We start from the raw sequence: 23228 nt of genomic DNA on the forward strand, positions 1-23228 counted from the left end.
TAATGAAATTCTTGTTAAGCGTTTTCTTCAAAATGTTTGAATTTCTCCATGAAAAGCTTACTTCTGCACAACCGATTTCAGGATTTTCATTAACATTAAAAATTATAAATTTTCATTAACTATATAAAGAAACGAAAATATATTTCAGAATGGGAAGGCTTCTCTTTAACAGCGACTGTACTGCTTCGGAGTTTGGAATAGATTATTCTTAGGTAGCAGAAAACGAAGAATGGTACTCGATTCACTTCAAGATCCTAAAAATGAAAAATGTTGTTGCTAAAACCCAAATAGTCAGCTATAAGCTCAAATAATTACCCAAAGTCCCACACATAAGCTGTACAGCTCGCGGTAAGAAACAATAAATACTCTAAAAGCAAATGTTGTTCCCTTGAAAAATTAAATTGGAGTGAAAACAGTGTCTTAAACTAGAAAAATACACACCTCTCTTGACACACGCAGCACGAAAGGCATACGCATGCGCAAAGGCGCTTCATGAGCCCTGCATTCGATTTCACTTTATTACCTTACCGCTTCTCTCTCCTCCTCCTCTAGTTGTTGTTGTCAGTCTTGATATTTTGCTTCACTTTTGCCGCGTAGAATTCGACTTTGCTGTTTATGTTAATTGTTATTGCACTTTTATGTTGCTCAAATTGGCAATAAACGACAGAAGAGGTTGCCAGACGGCACAAAAGGGTGAGGGCTCAAAAGAAAGGAACGACATAAAAGCAGAAAAAGTAAAAAAACAACAAAATTTATATATTTTTAGTTAATTAGTTGTTGCTACATGCCTCAAAGTCCTGCGTCTGTTTTGTAAAGTCATATTATTTGACGTTTTAGCTATTACACCAAACGCACAGTGGTACAGTAACAACAAAAATTTCGCAAATTCCATAATAAATGCTTGTGCAGTGAAAAATAGTACGAGGGAACTCTTAAAAGATTTGTGAAGACAGGCAATATAAATGTTATTGAGTAACAATTCCACATAATTTCTATTATTTTTAATTTATTTCTATTATTTAAATTATAATTATTTTCAACACTGCATCCTTATTAAATGATTTAACACACTGTCCACTACTATTTTACTCTACAAAGCGGACGCATGCGCAATAGTACGCAACTAGACTGCGCATTATAGTACGCGTGTATCCTACGCAGTCTCTATACGGACTTGAAAGCAGTGTGGCAACAACAAAGTATTTGCAAATGAGCACTTAGTGTGACCAACAGCTGCCGCGGTTCCACAGTTCCACAGCACAACGTTTTCTCTTTTTATTCTCCTTTCGTGCAACTCATCTCCGCCAACCAACCCTCTGAGCATCACTGCGCTTTTGGGTGTTATTAATGTTGTAGTTGGCGCTGTTGCTGCGTTTGCTGTAAGTGTTGTATGTTCATACTTGCAACATTTGCTGTAAAATCGTAAAGTATTTTTTAATTGATCGCACTGCCACGCCGCGATGGCCATGGAGCTGCTGCACTGGCGCGCATTTCCCCGTGATACGTGTTGCACGATCACATATGAGCGTATGTTGCACAACTTGCAAGTTAGCGCCTGCCGCACATGCGCACACACGCTGAGACGAGTATGTGACAGGGTTACTTATGCGGTGGAGCGCCGGCGGACGGACCGCAGTTCGGGTAGATAAGGCTGGCTGTTTATGAAGTGGCAAGAAATTATGTTCGTATAATTTTTGCTTATACTTTTGCTGCTGTTGTTGGTGTTGTTGCTTCGCGAGCATGCCACAATTTCGCACTTCCTCTTTTTGCACTCTTTACCAAAGGCAACAAACAACAACAACAACGTTTCTTATTAGCTGAAACAGGATTGTAATTACAGGCTGTTCGTGCAACGTTCTCAATGCAGCAACCAATAAATTATTTCAGCATGCTTATATGTATGCCACCAAGCGCGGTTGGCGGTTGGCAGAGACTCGGGCAAAATCGCTTCAAAAAAGGGTAGGAAACTGCGAAATTTTAATTTCGACAAATGCGAGAAAGTCAAAAAAGAGAAGCGCTTGTGTGTGTGTTTATCGACTAATCCCTCTCAATTCGATTAAAATTGCGATTCGGTGCCTTCGTTCATCTCATTATTTGTTTCTCGCAGTTTTCGTGCTTCTGCGCTGCCTCCTGTGCACTTTTAATTCGGTCATCAATAATTTCTAGAAACACACACTCACATGTGCTCTACAAGCCGTAGCAGCCCTTTGCCGAGTGCAGCAAGCCATACCTTGAGGCATTTTTGCATTCACCGCCGCCGTCTCACTTGGCCTAAAACCGTGTCGAGCTCATTTCCGCTCCGTCTACATAATTCTCATTCATTCAGAACTCATTGCTTGCAACAAATACAACAACAACAACAGCAAAAACGTGTGTAGATATTTATTAAGTTCTTGCTTTATGTTCTATATTATTTAAATGACCCTTTTTACTTGCTCATTTTGTGATTTATGTGCAGCTTTGCTAAAAATTACCTAATTATGGTTTTGCAACTTCGCGTCGCGGCGCGTCGCCTCGTTGCGCTTCGAAACTCAACCAATTAAAATCGATACTCCATTGAGGCGATCGGTCCACTCGTGATCGTAAATCAATAATTGATTTATGACTTCGGCCATGGCGGCGCTGGTGGTTTTCAGTTTTGAGGCTTTGTTTGCCCCGCGTCGGCTGCGTGCGACCCAAGCCGAAATGTAGTCATTTCAATATGAGCGTCCAGCGGTGACTGATTCCGCCGTCGCCGTATGTATGTAGGTATGCCGAGTCGCGCATAATTTTTTAAATATAGCATTGGACATAATTACACTAAGCTCTGGTTAGCTAGAAATCTGTTTAAAAGCTCCACCAGTGCTGGGAAACTCCTTTGCAGTCTAAACCATAATATTTAGAATCGTAAACTATCTTTATATCAACTAATTTATTGCCATAATTATTGAGATGCCCTTGAAATTCGAAAAATAAAATGAATCACAATTCAATAAAAATCTAAAAAAATCGAAATTTGCACATTCATCGTCTCCTTGAGCTTGATTCAAGTTCTTATAACAGGCGTCCCATTAAAAAGAGCGCTTTTGATGGGAATCCATCTTGATAACGGCCACAGACGACTGGGGAGATTGAACTTTTGAACCAAGAATAATGTAAAGAACCTTAGAATACTATTTTGAATTGGGGTTTCAGGGCTCCATAATAGGACAAGTTTCTGCGTAGCAAAATTCATTCTCGGAATGTCAGAATGAAAATCGGTATTCGTGAAGACAAATTGAAGGTTTATCAATTAGTCTCTCCTCAAGAGACTTCCAGAGCTCTTCAGTTTCAGTATTCGCTTGATACTCTGCGATAAAAGCATGTTCAGTCTTATAGTCTTGTTTTGAAAAACGAAATTATCGAATACTGTGGAAGGCTGATAAGATCAAAAGGGCTAAAAGAAACTGAAAATTTTAATTCTTTAAGAACTATTTCACGAAGAAAGAAAAAGGGAATCTATTTACTTCAAAATTTCGTTAAAACGGGGTCTGGAACCTAACATGAATCGGTATTGATCGTAGATTCAGTGTTCGAAACAAAAACAAATTCTTTTTTTCTAAACACTTTCCCCAGTCCCCCGTGCAGAAGCAATACCATATGTGAATTTAATAAGTACAGCACGGCAAAAAAAATTAGTTACAAAGTCTGCCAAAGCAACAACACACGCTTAAATAGAAACACCACACCAACAACAATACATTTGTCCACCGCATAATCGCCTCAGCACCAAACTGCTGCTCGTTCCTTGCTGCTGGTTGTGTCTGCCCCCAATCGAGTGTGAGTGAGTGTGGCTACAAAATAACAAAAACACCAAAAACAGTTGTAATAGCAACACCAACATTAATTATTATTACCTTGCAATTTTAGCCTGATTCACTAAGCCAACGACGAAAACAGGTTAGCAACTGTGCATGCCACACAACAACAATGCCACCACCACACATGCGGCGCTTGCAATACACACTCGTCTGGGGCATATGCGATGCACAATCGTCTCGTTTGCCACTCCTGCCATCCGACTTCCTCCAACGCCGCCACAGAACTTAACTACTCATTACCGTCGCGGCAGTCCGTTGTTGCCACACGTTGCTGCCTCCACCACATCACATATGCGCTCATAATCACGATTTATATTAATGAGCATCGGGTTGCATATTCGCAGGAATGTCCGTCCCGATGGCAGTCAGAGCAGTCGGACGCCGCTCCCTCTCATCCCCACGGCTCTACTCATTTGCCGTTGGGCCGTCTCACATGCAACGTCGTGCTGCATTGCCTCTGCGGCGATATACCCTCACCCTTCGGTGGTGATTTGTAAGTACAATTCATTTGCGACTCTTCGGCTTTGTGAACCACCGTCTTGTTGCCTTCTTGTTACTGGAGAGCTTCTGCTCGATTTTGTTATTATTGCTGTTGGACAAATTATCCAAATGCTACATTCGGTGTGTGTGTGTGTGTGTCTTGCCATTTTTTATTAAACATATATGAGTCGTTCATAGTTCCATTATCCAAGCCCCCCGACCTCACATACTTCAAGTCGTCTAATTCTGTCAATTTCGTGGCAGCCAACAGCGTTTCACTGGCATCCCCCGTCTCTTCTTGCTGCTTCGCTTGGCTTTCTGGTTCGTTTGTAAGACTATATGTCGCAGTGATGGTCACCCCGCCCTCTGTAGGACCCCTTTCTTCTTAAGTTTTCACAATTATTTTCAAGCTTAGTCGCCTGCTTTGCCCTTTTTGGGAGGTTGATTCTAATGGAGGCGCTCATTTGCACTCACTCGCGTATGTGCTTGCCCTTCGTCCTCAGGCTTGCTTTCGTCCATTTGTGCGGTCATTAGTAATTATCATTGCAGTTGAAGTGGAATTTAATTTCGTTAGCTTAAGTCCTTGCATGTCGCATATATTTTGTATAATGGTCTAAGTAACTATAGAGAAAATACACTAAAAAAATAGAGACAATATTAATATTCATATAAGGAGGCTGGTTGATAACGCAAAAGGGACTTGACTCGGTCTACTTGAGCTCTCTTTTCTATTAATTTTTGATCAGAGACATGCAAACTAATCTTTACTGGTTTGGAACTAAGATAATGGTAGCGCGCTGTCATTACAATCGGCCATCTTCTTAGATTTGACTCGGACGGATTAAATGAACCATTTCTCTGAACGTTATTTAAAGTTAAAGTTATTTTGTGGGACCGTCAAATGTGTTTAAAGTCTTGATGACTTGTTATTGGTTTAGACTACTTCTAGAATGCAGGATCTCCAGGGTTGCGCTCCGCAATCACTTCTCAGAACTTTCGTTGATTCCCGTAAGAAGCTACTAATCAGTTCAGGTATTCAATCAATAATTGTTAGCGATGTCATCCTGCAGATTCCTTCCTCAGGTGTGAATCGATCCAACGAACTGGTTTTTAGAGGATGACTTAGCAATCCACCCTCAGACTGCTTCCTTTTCCTTTGGCTCCTCATCTTAAGACCTGCCTTACTAATTTTGTAGCAGAATTCTGGGACAGCACAAAGTACACTGGTTTGCAATCTAAGAGCCACAGGGGAAGGTAAGTGAAGCCACAACAAAACTAAATCATTTGTACACCACACAACAGTAACACAACAACAACAACACTGGCAGCAACATTTACAACACAACACAACATGCAGTTGAACTAATTGTCGAGACGAGTGGAGCAGAGCAAGACAGCGCCATGGCATAATGCAATTGCAACATGAATTTTATGAATGTTTATGTTTGTTGGCAACAACAATCGCCATAACCAATGCCAACAATGGGCGCAGCGTAAACAACAACTTGAGGAGAGTTCATATTTACAAACACATCTCCACAAGAGAGCCTGGCTGGGCTGTTGTGAACGTTGCAAAAGTGGACAGACGGGTATTCGGCCGAACGGCGTGTGTGTCCACATCGAATCATTATTTTGCATGAGGAGAAGTCGGCGAAGGAGTCGACGGCGGGCGGGTGGTGGTGGCTGCAGAATTAGGCGAAGACGCCGTATGCGACGAATGGAATGATTAAAGCCTTGAAGAAACATAACAAAATTAGTTGTTGGCACAAGCTCCGCTCAACGGGCAGTTGCCGAGAGCCGCGGGTGGAGACGAGCGCTTCACTAGACGGATGGCTGTTTAGATGGGTTGAATGCAAAGAAGGCTCTAAGCAGTTGGCTTATAAATTTGCAGTAACGTTAATTTCAAATTTAGAGCTCGACAAATGACAATAACAGCAACAAGAACAAGCAAGCATCTCAACAAAACTGCCAACACAAACAAGCTGCGAGCTGAGTAGGAAAACATACGAGATGCAGGCGTGTGCGGGGTTTGGGGTACGCAGTGTTGCAAGGTAAGTTAGTTGCCGTTGCCGGATAGATGAAGTAAAAGACAGCCGCAGGGCGCGTGCTAAATTCACAACGGACATTGGACGCAAGAATGCAACGGCAGAGGCGGACGGACGGCTGGACGGACGAGAAAGTCAGTTAGGCAGTCGCAGAGGCTGCGAGGCAGTAGGCAACAATGACAGCAATATGGCGAAGGTGGCACAGCGTCGACTAACGTAAATTAGAGCGAAGTGGTGGCGTTTGTGGCCCGTCCATTATACACATACTGCGGAGCTTGGAGATCGGCAGTAGCGGACGTCAAGCCAGCGGATGGAACGAGAGGTGGCGGTGACGGGATCGGGCTGATCAGATGCTTTGAATGCTTTTGGATGCCATTGAGTCGGTGAGCCAACTAAAATGACTGGAGTGACAAACGTTTAACGGTAATTTTTAATGTTGTTACCAAAGATGGTAGTGTTGTTAGTTGTATGGCTAATGCGCTTTGTGTGCCTTCTTAATTTGCAGCGGCCGCTATGCGAGAGCCGCTGGCAACACGAAAACGAAATAAAATGCATATTTTTCTTGGCCAAACCACCCGTCATCCCACAGCGAAAACAAAATAAAATCATTGCAATTTGTGTGGTTAAGAGCACCGGCGAAGTCGTTAAAGCCAAATATGGAAAGTCTTTGAACACTTAAAATTAGCGATAAGACAAATCTGACACCTACCAAAGTGGCAAAGAGAAAAATTAGTGAAAATCTATTTCCATGTGCAGTTTGTGGGCCGCGCGAACTCGGTGCGTTCGAGTCGGCCGACCTAGTGGTCTGCTGGTGGATGAGATGTGGGGGAGCGCAGACGACGGACCCACCACAACAAATCGCCGCGCATCAAAGTCACAAGGAAGCGCAATAAAACAGCAGACTGCAAAGCGCACTAAATCGCGAAGAAGACAAAGCGCAGTCAAGTCTGCTAATGCCAAAGGCGATCGATGGACAACAACAAACCAAACAACAGACTGACGATGTGCTGTTCAATTGTCTGGGCCAACTCTGACCAAGAGGAAGTGAGTGGCGTGTGGGGTCCGTCCAACTCAGCCAACAAGTGGCCATCAAGTCACTACGACGCCGCCAGCATGGAGCAGTGCGAGTGCATACCGGCATTGCCAAGTTGCAGGAAGCCTCTGCTGGCTGACTGCATGGCATGCTGAGGCTTCGGCCGTTGGTAGCGCAGGCAATGACTCGATTTGACTATGAGTATCGGATAACCTCATTGACCAAACGCATTCGAGGAACATCAAATGTGAATTAGTGCAACTACAAGTTGCCAACGAGACCGAGGAAACCGAAGGTAGCATTGAAATAGGCAAACCGACAGACGAACACACTAGAAGACGAACAGCGTTGTACATGCATAATAATTCGGAGCAAGCATAATTTAAACTTATTCCGTGTTTACACACACACACATAGACACAATGGTAGAAGAATATTTACACATATGAAGGAAATTAAAGCAGCCGCGGGGAGTATGAGTCAGCGTCGTTTGTGCGACGCGAGGCGGGGAAGGCATCAACAGTCGCGCAGGATGAGTTCAATGGCTTCGTTATTTGGAGAATGCTGTCGAGGATGTGGTCAATAATATTTATTTCAAATAAGTAGATGTGCCTTTGAAGGATGTTCGTTGACAGACAATGTGGCTGTGGCTGTGATGGACATATCAGCGCAGACGACGGTGTAACTGTTATTGGTATTAGAGTTTTTAGGGGGTCTATGTTGCGCTGAGTATACGACTTATTAAGCAGAAAGCAGCGACATTTGGCATTGTTCTGCAAATACATTCTACGAAGTTGTATTGACTTCCGTGGATTTGTTGAAAGCATCGAAAGCGTTGATTGACATTTCGGCAAATGTCGAGTTGTCTTTGGAAATGCGGAGTTCGCGTCGAGGAATGTAATTTACCTTTGCTAGATGTTGACTTTTGTTTCACCTAACATTTCCGTAGAGTGTATGATAAATGGAGGTACCTCAGAGCTGATAAAGTTGCTTCAACATTTCGGCAGTTTGGAGCCTGGAGCGTGCTTGCATCAATCAATGGAAGTAGGGATCAATATATTAGAGATACATCAGCAAAGGGAAGTAAGGATCAATATATTAGAGATTTACTGAAGAGATTTCCGAAGAACGCTTAAGACATTGGTCTTTATGATGGTCATACTCTGCTGTCGAGGTCTATATATGGATCTAGTAACTGACATTCTTTGGGAAACTAGATCCACTGACCATTTGAATGATTTCCTGTATAACGGATGCAATTTTTTAAGGACACCTTTATTTTTTCGTCCAGTTCCATATGCTATGATCACACTGGATACTTTCTCTTTTCATTTTTTTGACACAGCCACTTCGTGTCCAATCGTTGCATAAATTTCTTCTAAAGTGCTTTACACAAACTCTAAAATCCGCCCCTGCCATTGCTCTCAGTAAGGATATCGCATAACACACCCTGCAATCGCCTTCAACTACCACTCTTTATGGACTTTTTAATTTTAAATCATTAAGATTGAAATTTCCGATTTTTTTTAATTTATTTTGTTTGCATACGCAATAGCGGGACCTTTGTACCCTCATGTGCATATGTGAAAAACAAATACTTCCTAAGTCCATTAATGCTGATATGTGTATCCAATGGAAATCAATATCACTCTCGGCATTAGCGCGTCGAGTTTTTCCCGATTACCAATTGATTATGCTCGAATCTCGCGTATTTTCTAATTATAATAATAAAAAAAGCATGCCACACACATGTGCTGCTTCATATGTGTTCGGGGGTGCGTGTGTGTGTGAAAAATGCATTTGTCATTTGTGCATTTAAAGACACTGACAGCACTGACACCCCGTTCGCCACGCGACCCTCAAAGGTTACCCTCCGTAATTTTTTATCGGCTCGGCAATTCGCAACCCTTCTTGCAGCTAATATTTTTTCGTGTAATTAGTGTGCGGAAGCGACACGGCGACGCGGACAACAACAAATCATTAATAGCCATAAGTGGAAAGCAAAAACAATCAAATAAAAAACACAAAAACAATGGGGGTGGAATGTGCATGTGGCACATATGAGGATTAAAAAATAGTGGTTGAAATTGTTGCGAAACAGTTAAGTAGCCATGCGTGTGTATGTGTACGTGTATGGCATGCAAAAAGTGCGAAAAGTCAAAACGAAAGCAGAGATGCGCCGCGCGCATTTGTAAAAAATTATGAAAATTATAAAATTGATTATAGTTTTTCGCACTCTCCTAATTATTTGGTTTTATTGCGCGCCAAACGGATTTGGCGCCTCTTGCACACAGCGCTGGCAAGCGAGCGCCAACACATACGCCGAGCGTGAGATAAACAAAAGGGGAGCTACAAGCGCCACTGCCTAACTCGCAAACAGCAACAAAAACTGAAGTTGAGTAGCGCATCTGTCACTATTCGCTCATTTGCGCGCTCTCTCTCTCTCTGCTGCCGTCGCGCCAAGTCTTCGTTAAGCTCAGCTTGCGCAGGCATAGTTCCCCACTGTTGAACACCTCTAGTGCAGTTGGTTAGTTGGCGCTGTGGCAACAACAATGCCACGCTCAGTTAATGAGCGCCAAACACACACTCACACACACAGTTTTCGTTGCAGAGCTCCCCATTTGTACTCAATTAATGACGTCATTATAATTTCGTGTTTCTGCCGTTAAGGCGCTCTTGCACGCATACGCTCGCTCTCAGCTAAGCCACCACAACTGTTGGCTATTCTTGGCGGAGAGCGCATCGCCGTCGTCGCCGATAGCAGCACGTCGACGAAGAGTGGGTGGTTTGTTGGTCTGCTGTTGGCCGGCGGCTGCGCTTCCACCACCAACACCAGCACCGACCGACCAACCGCCCGCCCGAACGCGCCGCTTGTCGTAGTTGGGCGCGCAATTCATGCTTCGGCAGTGTTGTATTTCGTTTTACTTTGTTTGTTTGCCGCCTGTCTTTGCGCATTCGTTCGTTGAGCATTTGCATTCGGTTGTGTTCGTTTTGCTGTTGCAAGCAGGCGGCAGCGCAGCGGCGTCATTAACGTACAACAAACAGCAACAACACATTGTCGGCGGAGACTTCGTTTTCACGTTGTTCGTTTTGCTTGCCAGCGTTCGGCCAATGTTCGGCTGGCTGTCGTGCTTGCTGCTCGTTTTTTAACTGCTGTCATATTAATGTGGTTGCTTTTAATTGTTCTTGTTGTTGTTGTCCAGTTAGCCAATGTGTGTTTGTTGTTACTCGCACGAATGTTGAATGTTGAACGCTCCGCGTGTGTGTGTGCGCGCTGATTTAATTGTTGTTATTAGTGTTGTTGTTGCTGTTGCGCTGCCATCGCATAGCTGCGCCGCGTTTCTTTTGGGGGGTCCACAACAGCGCGGCGTCAGCGCGCGTTGCCCGACCTGCAGCAAGCGGGCAAAGGCGGCCTGGCGAGCTGGCAGCGCTGCTCAGTCTTTTGACGGCGCTCTGCCTGTTCGTACGACTCGCACGGACGACTCTGGAAGTCACAGCTGAACTGTGTGTGAATACATTTGGAACTCGCATGTGAACCGTTTACCATCTTGGCGAGTGGCGAGCTCGAAATTAAAAGCACAGCTAATTGCATAAGTAGCATAATTAAAGATTTTCGAAGAATTCTTGAAGTTGAAGAAAGCGCCTGTGACTGTGTGTTTTGTGATGAAGTGTTTGAAATAATGAAGTGTGCAGCATATTTGTGGCGCGTTGCGTGTGTTTAATATGTGACAATTTGAATTTAAAAAAAATACCGTTAGATCTTTGCTGGCGTTGCAAGTGCAGTTTAAAAACGTGTTTGTGTGTGTGACTGTTTGTTTTGCATAACGACACCGTTAAATTGGTAACGAGTACACTTCAAAAGAAGCGTGCATTACATTTTAATAACTCAACAACAACAACAATAACTATAGCAACATTCAAACGTTGCACGCCAACAAAGCGCCACTTAACGCCAACTTTTGCTACCAATTTGAGCTAACAACAATTTAGACAACAACAAAAACAAAGAAAACAAAAAAGCAACAACAAAGACTAACGCTACACTTTGCTTTGCGATCAGCAGCAATCGCCGTGATTAATTGCATGTGGCAGTTGAAAGTGATTGATAAATTGCAGCAATGCGATAGCCGCATTGTTGTTGCCGCTACCATACTTGCCACACACTAATAACAACGCTATCGCTGCGCGAGATGTTGCCGCGGAGGCGCACAGGTAGCCAACTAACAGCAATGCGTTGCGTTTCGCCAAAAATAGCAGCCAACGAATTGTTTTAAGACGAAGAAATTAATAAATTTAATTTGTGTGCTTGTGGCGGAAAAATTAAAAAAACAAAAACAAACAACAACAATAACAATAACAAAAATTATTAAAAACACACAAACTTGTGCATAACAGTATTTGTATTTATTTTGTTGCACCAACGCATTTTTTGGAGCCGTGAAAGTGACCGCATTTTAATGAGCCAAGCAGCGCCGTAACAACAACAACTTCACAGTGCAGTGTGTGCAAAGGATAAAAGAAATGCCAAAAAAAGAGTGCAGAGTGAAATTTTTGTAAAATTAAACAGTGTGTGTGCTAATTAGCGCGCTACATAATTCATTTTTCGAAAACTGCTTTCGAAAACATTTTTCAAAAATAAAAAAATCAACAAAGTGTGCGAGGAAGTGATATTACGGCGAATTTAAAATAAACAATTTTAGTGAATAATTGCAGAAACGGCAAGAATATATTAAACAAATAAGTAATAATAATTGGAATTTGTACTATAAAGGTCCACAGTGTGTCAATAAAGTCAAAACTAAAAAAAAATTTCCTACTCCAAGAAAAGTTTTCAAAACTACGCTCTTGTCCTGAAAAATATGAAACATTATACCGAGAATGTCCAATCTAATTAGAAATATCGAATTGAGGTAAGTTGCTTCAAATAAGAATTGAAATATAATTCCATAGAAATAATAATATTATTTTAATTATGTCAATTAAGAGTTCATTCTGCAAATTGTCAAGACGACACTCATCGAAAACTCAACTTTTGAAAAATAATTTAGAAAAAATAAATTATTCACGTTTTTTTAAAGCGAATCAGCAATATACATAGGTAATTCTGCTTTTTGCTTATTAATTTCTAATTCTCCTAAATTTTCAAGTCGATCCGAATAATAGTTTCGAAGATATAGTCTTTGGAAGGTGTGCGCTCCACGTCAGTTGTTATTGTTCCTCAAAACTTTAAATGCGTTTTTCTCGGTACCATGTTTTCAAAGTCGGTTGTCAATTCTTCTCGAAAACTACTCAACCTATCTTGATGAAATTTTGCATAGGTGTTCGAGATACAATTTACTCGAGCTTTTATTTTTATTTTTTTTTTGGAAAACTGACTGCCAAAGTTCAAGCACTAGTTTATGGTCTTACATAGAACACTTATTTTTGTTTTTTTCATTTTGGATGATCCTGTCACGAGTTGTGCTGACGACGCGGATGCACCTTTTCTCCGAGGGGTCAGCGGAAATGACGTCTCAATGGAGGAGTATTAATTTTTTTTTTGAAAATTTCAGAAATTATTCTTTAAATATCAATAAAATGTTTGAATTAAAAAAAAAATAATTGTTTACATAGAAAAAAATTATTGAAAATATTTATATTTAATTTCTTAAGGGCAAATATTAGCATTAAGAACAATATTCGAAAATAGTAGGTCTAGTAAATCCGTTATTTTCAAAGTGATGACTTTTGTCATTTATATCTCGCATTGTGAAAGGCGTCACATAGTGATAGTGACTCGATAGAAACTTTGGGATCTTGTTTGGCAGGTTCTTTTGCATACACCTTATAGTCCAGGTGATTATTACGCGATCCTGTCTATGGCGAACTTTTATAAATAGACTCTACTAGTTACGAATGCTTCTATAATAGTGGCTTTATTATCTTCAAAATCTCAACATGTTGTAAAACAAAACTGTGAATATTTGACATAAATCGAATCTTTCTAGCAGTGCTAAATAAAACCTTCAATTTAATCCAAAATTATTGAATTTCTTTATATTAGACTTAAATTATCATTGTGGTGATTTATTAGTTTAGTCTAATTCAATTCAAATTAATTAATTCATGTTTCATATGGTACATAGAAGAATTCAAATTTTATGCTTTAAAGGAATCAAAAAATAAGAATAAAGTATTTTAGTGTAATCCGAAAGAAGTAGAAAGAATCGGCTAAGAATCGGCCAAATATGGACGATGCCGATACCAAGGCCGATTAATTGGTCGGTCTCTATATTGTATTGTATAAAGCCTCAATTAAATTTTTTTTCGAAAACATTAAGTGAGAATACAACGATTAATTTAGAGTTACTGAGCGATAAGAATCGTTATAATTAAAACTGTAATTTAAAAAATTTATACAGTAGAACTTCCATAACTCGAGCTCTTGAATTGGCAATAGTACTCAAATTCCATACAAATAAGCTCGAAAGTCTCTTTAACTCGAAGTTATTTTGTGGATTATGGTGATTCGAGTTAGGGGAGTTAGTTCAACTGTATTATAATTTTCCCAAAAACTGTTTTTCTATTATAAAAATTAAAAAAAAATATTTATGAAGAAATATTAGTATAGATCATAATAGTGATTTTCTGACACAATTTATTTTCACAATTTTATTTTATATTGCATTTCAACTTAATATCTGTTATATATGTATGTACTACATACAGTGGAACTTCCATAACTCGAATTTCTATAACTCGAACTCTTGAAGTGGCAAAAGAAGGCAACTTTCATACAAATTTCCTTCCATAAATCGAACTTTTTGGTCAGGACATAATTCAAAATTTAAAATTTTACTGTCGAGGTAGAATTTTAAAAGAAACCCTCTATAACGTATGGAGGCGACACTTATGGATTGCATAAATCATCCAACAAAGGCATGGGATATAGACGCCAAGAGCCAAAAAATAGCAAAGTGCAACAAACCAAATTACAGAAAACATCTTTCAACGTATGTCCATCAAAATTTTTTCGAAGTAAATAAATAAAACTGTGGGTAAATCTATATATTTTACAGCTTTTTGAAAAATATTATGTTTTATTGGAAATTTCTATAACTCGCAGTCTCTCTAACTCGAAGCTTTTTTTTTTTGATTATGGTGATTCGAGTTAGAGAAGTTCCACTCTATTACTAAAATTAATTGGTAACCTTAATCCAGTTAGAACATTTTTTTCTTTTGTAATTGAAGAAATATTATTATAAAGTTATTTAGAACATTTTGACCACTTTTTCCAATTAAAACTATAATAAAAATATTTTTCATATTATATTGCGCTATTTTTCAAAATTCAAAACTTTCAAATTATCCTTATACCTGATTTTAGACACAAAATGGTGCCTTTAATCATTTTGTAAAGCATTTCAAAGATAATAGATTTTATGAAAAGCTTTTTCAATACTCCGTCTATGTGAAATCACCCATTATAAGTGAGAATCTACTTTTATTCTTTATCTGTCACCAACGGTAGAAACTTAGAACCCAGATTTTGGTTCTGAAAACACTCGGCGAAGCATATATTCTAAAACTCAAATCTACTGTAAATATTTTCCAAAATTTCGTTTCTTCGTATACAATTCTGAAATCTATTCATGCCTACTCACCAAATCGCAACTTTTACGAATTCAAATATATGAAAATTGATGAAAAAATTTTCAAATTCAAATGCTAATTAATTACAGTAATTACTGTGAAAAATGGCCGCTTTGCATTTGACTTAAGTCAATGAACAGTAAATTTAACACTAATTCTCATACAAAGTTGTTAGTATTTAATTCGAAAATATGCGCGGCGCTGATTACACTTGTAATTAATTTCGCAATTTGCTATAAAAATGCTATTCGCATGCAAACGAAGCCGAGTTGTTGTTAAAGTGACAACTGCAACAATTGCAACAACAACACAAGCGAAAAGCAAGTGTTTTAGCTTAATTTACAAAGCGTCGCTTATTTTGGACGCTCACAATGGAGCTGGTGTGTGTGAGTGTGTTTGTATTCAAATATATTTGCTTTGTATTTGTTTAGTTTCCATAGTTGAAGGACAGCCAGTGTCAGCTTAAGTCGAGTCTATTGACTCTTTTTCACTAAGTAGCAGTAGCCGGTTGTTGTTGTGGCTATTATTGTTATACTCGCATTATTAACTTGCCACAGCAGCAATTGTTGGACATAATTAAGTTATAATGCAAAAAAGAAAAAGAAAAAAAATAGTTGAAATAAAATTTAGAATCGCCATTTAATTTTAATTACTGTCGCTGTTTTGAACTTTTTTCCATAAACACAAAGCCTCAAACGCCATAGCAAATTACTTAATATGCATTTTAGCCGCTGTACAAGTGGCAAGTGTGCGTGTGTATGTGTGTGTGAGTTAAGCAAACTGCATTTTGAATAACGCAAGAGTTAATCATTCTATTAATTACAATTAATGCAACTAATTATTCTAATTACAAGCGAGTAGAGGGAGCGAGAGAGAAAAAATGCAAAAAAGTTGCATAAAATCGCCAAGTGGAAAATACAACAATAACAACAAGAGTAGCAAAAACCCAATTGCATTTAAAATGTAATAATAAAATTGCTTGCTAGAAGCTTCTTAGCGCGCGCGCTTTGCAAGTCACAATGCATTGCAATGCACTAGTGGAATTTGCACATTCGCCGCACCGCAATGATTGATATTAAGGGCAATGAGCTAATGATTACCGATCAGCGAGCGGAAAAGCGCAAAATTATACAGTTATTATTTATATATTACCGACACGAACGTGCATGTGTCCGTGTATATGTCCGTGTTGCAAGCGCTCATTAATAATTAATTAGTAAAAGCGGATTTCGATTTTCCAACTGCATTCGATGAATGAGTAGAGAAGCTATGGAATTCTTGCTTTTCAAGCATTTGCAATTTAAATGAGGACACCTTCTAATTAATGCGGTACTACGTGGGGTTTACACTATTTCTTAGATCCTGCTTGCAAGCTTTTTCACACTCAATAAAAGCTTTTTTTCGTTAAGCAGCTTTTGGTTGAAGTGAAAGCCATTGAAAATAGCGGTAGATCACTGAAAAGGTTTACACCAGGTTTACACCATTTACTAGTTCCTGCTTGCAAGCTTTTTCACACTCAATAAAAGCCTTTTTCGGTGAGAAGTTTTTGGTTGAAGTGAAAGCTATAGGAGATAGCTGTAGATCACTGAAAAGGAGGTTTACACTATTTACTAGCTCCTGCTTGCAAGCTTTTCATGCTCAATAACAGCTTTTTTTCGTTAAGAAGCTTACGGTTGAAGTGAAAGCTTTTGGAGATAGCTGTAGATCACTGAAAAAAGAGGTTTACACTATTTACTAGTTCCTGCTTGCAAGCTTTTTCACACTCAATGAAAGCTTTTTTCGGTGATAAGTTTTTGGTTGAAGTGAAAGCTATTGGATATTGGATTGGCGGTAGATCAGTGAAAAAGAGGTTTATTTCATTTACTAGTTCCTGCTTGCAAGCTTTTTCACACTCAATAAAAGCTTTTTTTCGTTAAGAAGCTTTCGGTTGAAGTGAAAGCTATTGGAGATAGCTGTAGATCACTGAAAAAGAGGTTTATACCATTTACTAGTTCATGCTTGCAAGCTTTTTCACACTCAATAAAAGCCTTTTTCGGTGAGAAGTTTTTGGTTGAAGTGAAAGCTATAGGAGATAGCTGTAGATCACTGAAAAGGAGGTTTACACTATTTACTAGCTCCTGCTTGCAAGCTTTTTACACTCAATTTTCGTAAAGCAGCTTTTGGTTGAAGTGAAAGCTTTTGACGATAAATGTAAATCACTGAAGCAGACTTGAAATTATTTTGAGTACAAAATTTTACTATTTTCAATGCGGAACTGCGCTCGGTGAAATATTCAGAGAAAGCGGAGACTTTTAGAAAATCTTCGGTTTATAGATTTGTAAAGTATTTATTGCTAAAATTTGTTCGCGTGGGTCAAAATGTGATTAAAAACTATAAATATGAAATTTCTACTTAACAATTTTACTTTTTTGTAAAAGAAATATTAATTATAATTGTTTTTAATTAGTCCCCAATAACCATTTACTAATTATTCCAAATATCCTAAATTTACTTCACATAAAAAGCCAAGAATTATTTTAATTCTCATATAATTGTTCCAAAGTTTAAAAATATTAATTTCATAAATAATTAAATCTCATGGAAAACCATTTAATTGAACGAAATTAAATGTATCCAAAGCACAAGGCTCAGGCTAATCAAAGTCGTCGTCAGTGGTGCCTATGACGTTATCCGAGTTCAATAAAAAAGTCGCAAATTAACTTTTAATTACCGCTGTTCTCTGCTCATAACTCATTTTGAATATAATTAATCAAATCATCTTTCATATGCAACTATATCACATGTTTTATAATGAACTCCAACTAATTCACTGCACCTCGGCGAGGGCGACCTCACATCAGCCAGCATCATTGCCACATAAATGCACTCAAATGCAAAGCAAAAATAAAAAAAATGATATAGAATAGAAAAAATTAATAATCAACACCCATTTAGCATAACAACATGAGCGCATTTAACAATAAAATTGCAGAGGCAAAGCAAATAAACAAAAAAATCACACAAAAACAACAACAGCAAGTGCATAGCTTAAAAAAGTGACAATAAAATGACAGCTAACAGCAGCATCAATAACAACCGGCTGCTGTTAGAAATTAAGTGAGCTGACAACAATGCAAGCGCAAGCGATAATCACAACATCATTAGTGGCATGCAGAAATGAAGCGGCGGCGGTTGGCGGATGATCGCATCGCGCCAGCGACAACTCAAGCTCAAATGGTGGCGGAGCGGCGGTGGCAGGCGACGCATCGCACTGCATCACCCGCCCGCGTGAGTTGAGTTTCAATGCGACGTGCGGTGGGTTGGCGCAGCGCAGGTGGATATGCGCTTGACTGACCGCCGGGGCACCAGGCTGCCTTTTAATCCAAATGATCGCGCTAAAAACAGCAACAACAATAAATATGCTAAACTGATCAACGCTAATCATATGTAAATCATGCTGCGAAAAGTGGGGTGTCATGGAGGCCCTGTAGGAAATTTTAGACACAGTGGGAACTGGGCTGCTAATGAGAGGAGATTTAGCGCTCTTGATATCTAATATTCGAGGTCTGGTCGCAACAAAAGCTTTTATTTTCAATTCACCAGTTATTTAACAACGACTTGAAGCCCCTCATAGCCTTGGATCATCCTGAAGAGGAAGATAAAGGGGTCAGATAAAGCTTAAAGAATAAAAAATTGAAATTTTTTGAGAGCAAATGCCTGTTTTATAAACTTAATAAAGGTAATTATGTAGAATTAGTCCAAATTCATACATTTTCACCGTTGAGTTACCATTTTTCTACCCTCCAATATAAGAATTTCCTGCCAGCCACATTAGCACTAAAGCCTATAAATGCAAATGCACATAAGTACCATTAAGTATGCATTAAGTGGACCTCGGTAGGTGTCTCCAATGCCTCGGAACAGCGGCAATTGTCAGTACTTAACCCCATGGCACAGATTCATTTCGGTGTTGGGGCATCATTAACATTGGGGAGGTAATATTAGCGCAACAACAACAACAACAACAACAACAAATCAACTACAAAAACAGCAAATGTAATGTAATAACAACCTATTAACGTACGACAAATGCAAAGCCTGTACATATGTGTGTGTGATTGTAATTGTGAATGCAAGCGGCGTTTGTTCCGCAGCGACAGCGCCAACAACAACACCGTCGCTAAATCGTCGCCTCACAAATGAATGAATGAATGAACGTAATGGATAGGTGCTGGCAGCGCCAAGATTAGCAGAAGGGGATCCACCACACAAACGCACACCTGTGTGCTGGCACGAAACCGCAAACACACACACCTCTCTCTTATATACTTGTGTGTCTTTGTGTTTGTATGCTGGCAGCTGGTCGCAGCGCGCTGGACACTTGTCTTTCGGCACAGCGCAGCACCTGGGGGCTGAGCCAATAACCACCATATGCACAACTCGCCATTCTCTCACCCCTCTCTCTCTTCCACCACCACACTGCTGACTTCGAGCCCGCACAAATCGCCAATGCACTGGCCAGCTCTATGGCCGGCCGTCTGTCCGTCCCTCTGTCTAGCTGCGGCGATGTGATTTCCATTTCCAAAGTCAAACAATGCGAATGTTTTATAAAGTTTTGTGCAAGTGCAATGCGCCTTCATGGTGTTGGTGTGTGTGACTACTCGGCGCTCGCATTCGTTTGGGTGCCAGCGCTTGTCTCTCAAGTAGGCAAAATTATATTATTGCATAGGAGTATTTTTATGTCAGATTTTTTGTGGAAAAAGTAATCAAGCGCACAATGCGAATTATAATAATAAGCACATAATTCAAATAAAAATGTGACACAAACACACTGCAAATAATAAAGTTGTTGTTGCCATGCCACTCATGTGTGTGTGTGTGGGTGCCTATTAAATATAGCCGCGGCAAGTAATTTAGCTTTCTTGTTGTTTTTGTTTTTGTTTTTGTATTTTTTATATACTTATTTTATTCTAGTTTATTCGTCGCTTGTAAAATTAATGTTGTATTATGCATTTCTGTCGTTTACGTCTTTTGCCATTGTCGCTGTCAACCGCTCACATTTGAATTGGACAGCTGCCGCGATTTGCCGTCGGAGGCCAATAAACAGTAATTTTAAATTAATTTATTTGAGATACTAAAACTTGCGCAATAAAATAATTTTTCTGTTATTATGAAAATAAAATGTAGAGAATAATTTCGAAAATCATATTCATAATCCGGTCAAGATAATCTTAAAAATTTCTATTGTATAGTGATCACTGGATTTTAGTAGCTTGAAAGAGTCAAAAATTGAAAGAGATAATTTGGAAAAAAAAAGAAAAGTTATAAAGTGGCGTATCGAACAAACAACTGGTATAAATTTGTGAAACTGGTATAACATTATAAAACTGGTATAAATGGATATTTGTTACGGACTTTATAGATATATGGTTTTCTATTATTTCAGCCTCAACTATACTAATTTATATCAGTTTCATATGTTTATACCAGTTTTAAATTTTTATACCAGTTGATAGTTCGATTTGTCACTTTCCAAATTTTGTTTAAACGCAGAGTGTCATTATTTTTCAGCTTGCGCTACGAAATTTTTGAGTTTTCTTCATTGATTAGCACTGCTTTAAATAACAATAACATCACATAAGATCAAATCAATAGTAAAACTAGTTACCTCACATATCTTGATACTAATTATACTTCTTTTAATAATTTTATAACTTTAATTATAGCTTTTATAGCTTTCCCTTTGCTATGTTCTCTAGAATTCCCCACAAACTGCATAATTCACCGTTTTAATTTCTGTTACAAGCTACTTATTAAGTAATTACTAAATTTGAAAAACTTTCCGTTAATTCAAAATTTATTCAACTCATTTAAGTTATGTGAAACTAAATCTAAACAAAAAATCAATTACAACATTGCACACATAACATCCGTAATCAATGAAGGGAGTTAGCGAACGGAAATGCCTTTTTGTAGCCGCCAATAATGAGCACTGTGATTGACGCTCTCGGTCGGTCGAATATTAAATACAATATACTTATAACATATTTCAGAAATAATTTATACCAATTTATAAACTATGTTACTTAAGTTGTTGAGTACGAAGCAATTACGCCAGCGGCAGCACAGCACAGCGAACTGAGGCTCAAACTCTAATTTACAGCGCAGAGATAAACGTGACGCTTTGACGTCAGCGTGAGAGCAAAAACGGGAAACTATTCAATAATTGATAACTTCATAAATGGCAAAATTGACAATTGAAACTGGAAAAAAGTTGCATAAATGAATAAAATGAGCAGATAATGCGCTGATTAAACGCTACTCGCAGCTAATAATAACGAGTGATGATGCGATCAGTTGATGTGGTCTGATCGCTTGATGTGCGTTTGTGATGTAGCGATGTGATGTGATGTCGCGCTACGCGGCGCTACGAAATTTGTATGTAAGCGTGGGTGCGGACGGGCACAAATGCGTAAATTATCGGTAGCGGAGAATGCGTGGAATTTTAATTGCTCACATTTGAACGCGCTCGCTGTTGTTGTTGTTGGTTTTTCGGTTTATTTTCTTATTACTGCTGGCGTCGGTTAATTTAGTGAGCGATCATGCAATGTAATGTCACCGCCCGCTTGATCGTCATTTACTTGTCTACATGCCCAGACACTCGAAATAGGTTACAACAACAACAACTAGAACATCAAGTTTAAATTGTTTAAATGCTAATTAAAAATAAGAATTAAGTAGCACACAAAATTTAATGACAAATTGTTTTTGTAACATTGGTGTCCGACATTCCTTCTTTCATTTTCTCTGCGAGAGTGTTCTCGCGCCAATTAACCCGTTATAGGCCGGATCCAAAATGGTCAGCACACTGAAACAGAGATCTCTGATTTCTATAGTTGGTTGTTAAGGTTGGCGGAGGCGGGTTTCGTCTAAATACTTCTTAAGATCGTAAGTATAATTTTTTGGTGGATTGGAAAAGCTAGTTCTTGTACTTTTTGGTAATATTGAAAACTATAGATGCATTGATCCAAATGACGCAACATTTTCGTGAATTCGTTAGAGAAGGGAGGAAGAACAAGTTAATCCAGACCAGATTTATTCACAAGGAACATTCGTATCATTTCAAAACGAATGAAAGTGGCGAGGAAGCTATCTCCAGAGTTTTATGCCTCAGGTTTCCTTCCTTAGTGTGTCGGATTGACCCTGAACATGAGAGACTAATCCTAGTAAAAAGGGTTTTGATTAAAAATAAGCAAAAAGTTATACATTAAGATGCTATAGGAAACTACGAATTGAAGAGACGGCTTTTCATTAGAAGAAACACGAATAAAAGTGATAGATTTGAGTCTTCTGGGGCTCGGAGATAGCCTAGGTTTAATAAAGCATTGTTAATGTTTTTACTATATAGTATTTTTTCACATTGAGCGCTATGTGAGAGAGAGAGAGCGTTTACAGTATTGTTAAAACCTATCTAATTAACCAAATCTAAAACTCATCACTTCACCTCTTAGCACTTATCGGGAAAAGAACAGAAAAAGGTATGGGAAATTAACAAGAAAGTGCCTGAAATATAGAGACACAGAAGCGAAGTGATTCATCTCTCATATAACTTCACAACTCCAGCTGTCACCTCAGAGAATGTAGCTCTCTCCATGAGCAAATAAAGTAGCTATTGGCGAACTCCCCTGTTCACTCTGAACTGTTGGAAGTGCGCGTCAAATGTGCGACGCGTTGACTGACGAATCTCCGCGGAATACTTGAAGCGAAGCGAACGCAAGCAAAACACATATAAAAATATAATTTGAGCTCCCAAACATGCACTCACGAACTCCACTGGAGTGATGTACGCATTCCTGTGACATTTTTATGTTATTGCCTTGTCTTGTTGTTGCTTTTAATTGAAACGATGCAACGTTTAATGCGCCTTCGCCGCTAACGTTGTCGCTACTCATGCGTGACGCGCTCTGCCTTAGCATGTGTGTGTGTGGGCGTGTGCGAGTTGAAGCGATCGCGTTTTTGTGCTAATTTTCATTTCGCTTTCGTTAAACGCAATAATTTCGTGAACATGCAATCCAAATAAAAAATGAAATAATTAAGAAATAAAATACAGCGAGCGTTGAGCTCACACTCGCGAGCGAATTGTATGCGGCGCATGCGAGCGACAGCAATTTATCATTACGAAATCATTAAGCGTTGAACACGCTGACAATTAAATGCGGC

General features: G+C 39.1%; 1 protein-coding gene across 6 annotated transcripts in view; it reads left to right on the plus strand.

The window, feature by feature from the left end:
- Window positions 1–23228, plus strand: part of LOC105213350 (pneumococcal serine-rich repeat protein) — a 289615-nt gene that overhangs the window by 155195 nt on the left and 111192 nt on the right. For 2 of the 6 annotated variants that reach the window (XM_011186085.3, XM_054233141.1), the window contains exon 1: window positions 10825–12307. The exons of the other annotated variants lie outside the window; for them this stretch is intronic. The gene's annotated coding sequence lies outside the window, so the exon portion shown is untranslated. Of the gene's footprint in view, window positions 1–10824; window positions 12308–23228 lie in introns of those variants that run through there. 6 annotated transcript variants of the gene reach the window in all.

Source organism: Zeugodacus cucurbitae, chromosome 6, assembly GCF_028554725.1.
Source record: "Zeugodacus cucurbitae isolate PBARC_wt_2022May chromosome 6, idZeuCucr1.2, whole genome shotgun sequence".
Taxonomy (NCBI): Eukaryota; Metazoa; Arthropoda; class Insecta; order Diptera; family Tephritidae; genus Zeugodacus; species Zeugodacus cucurbitae.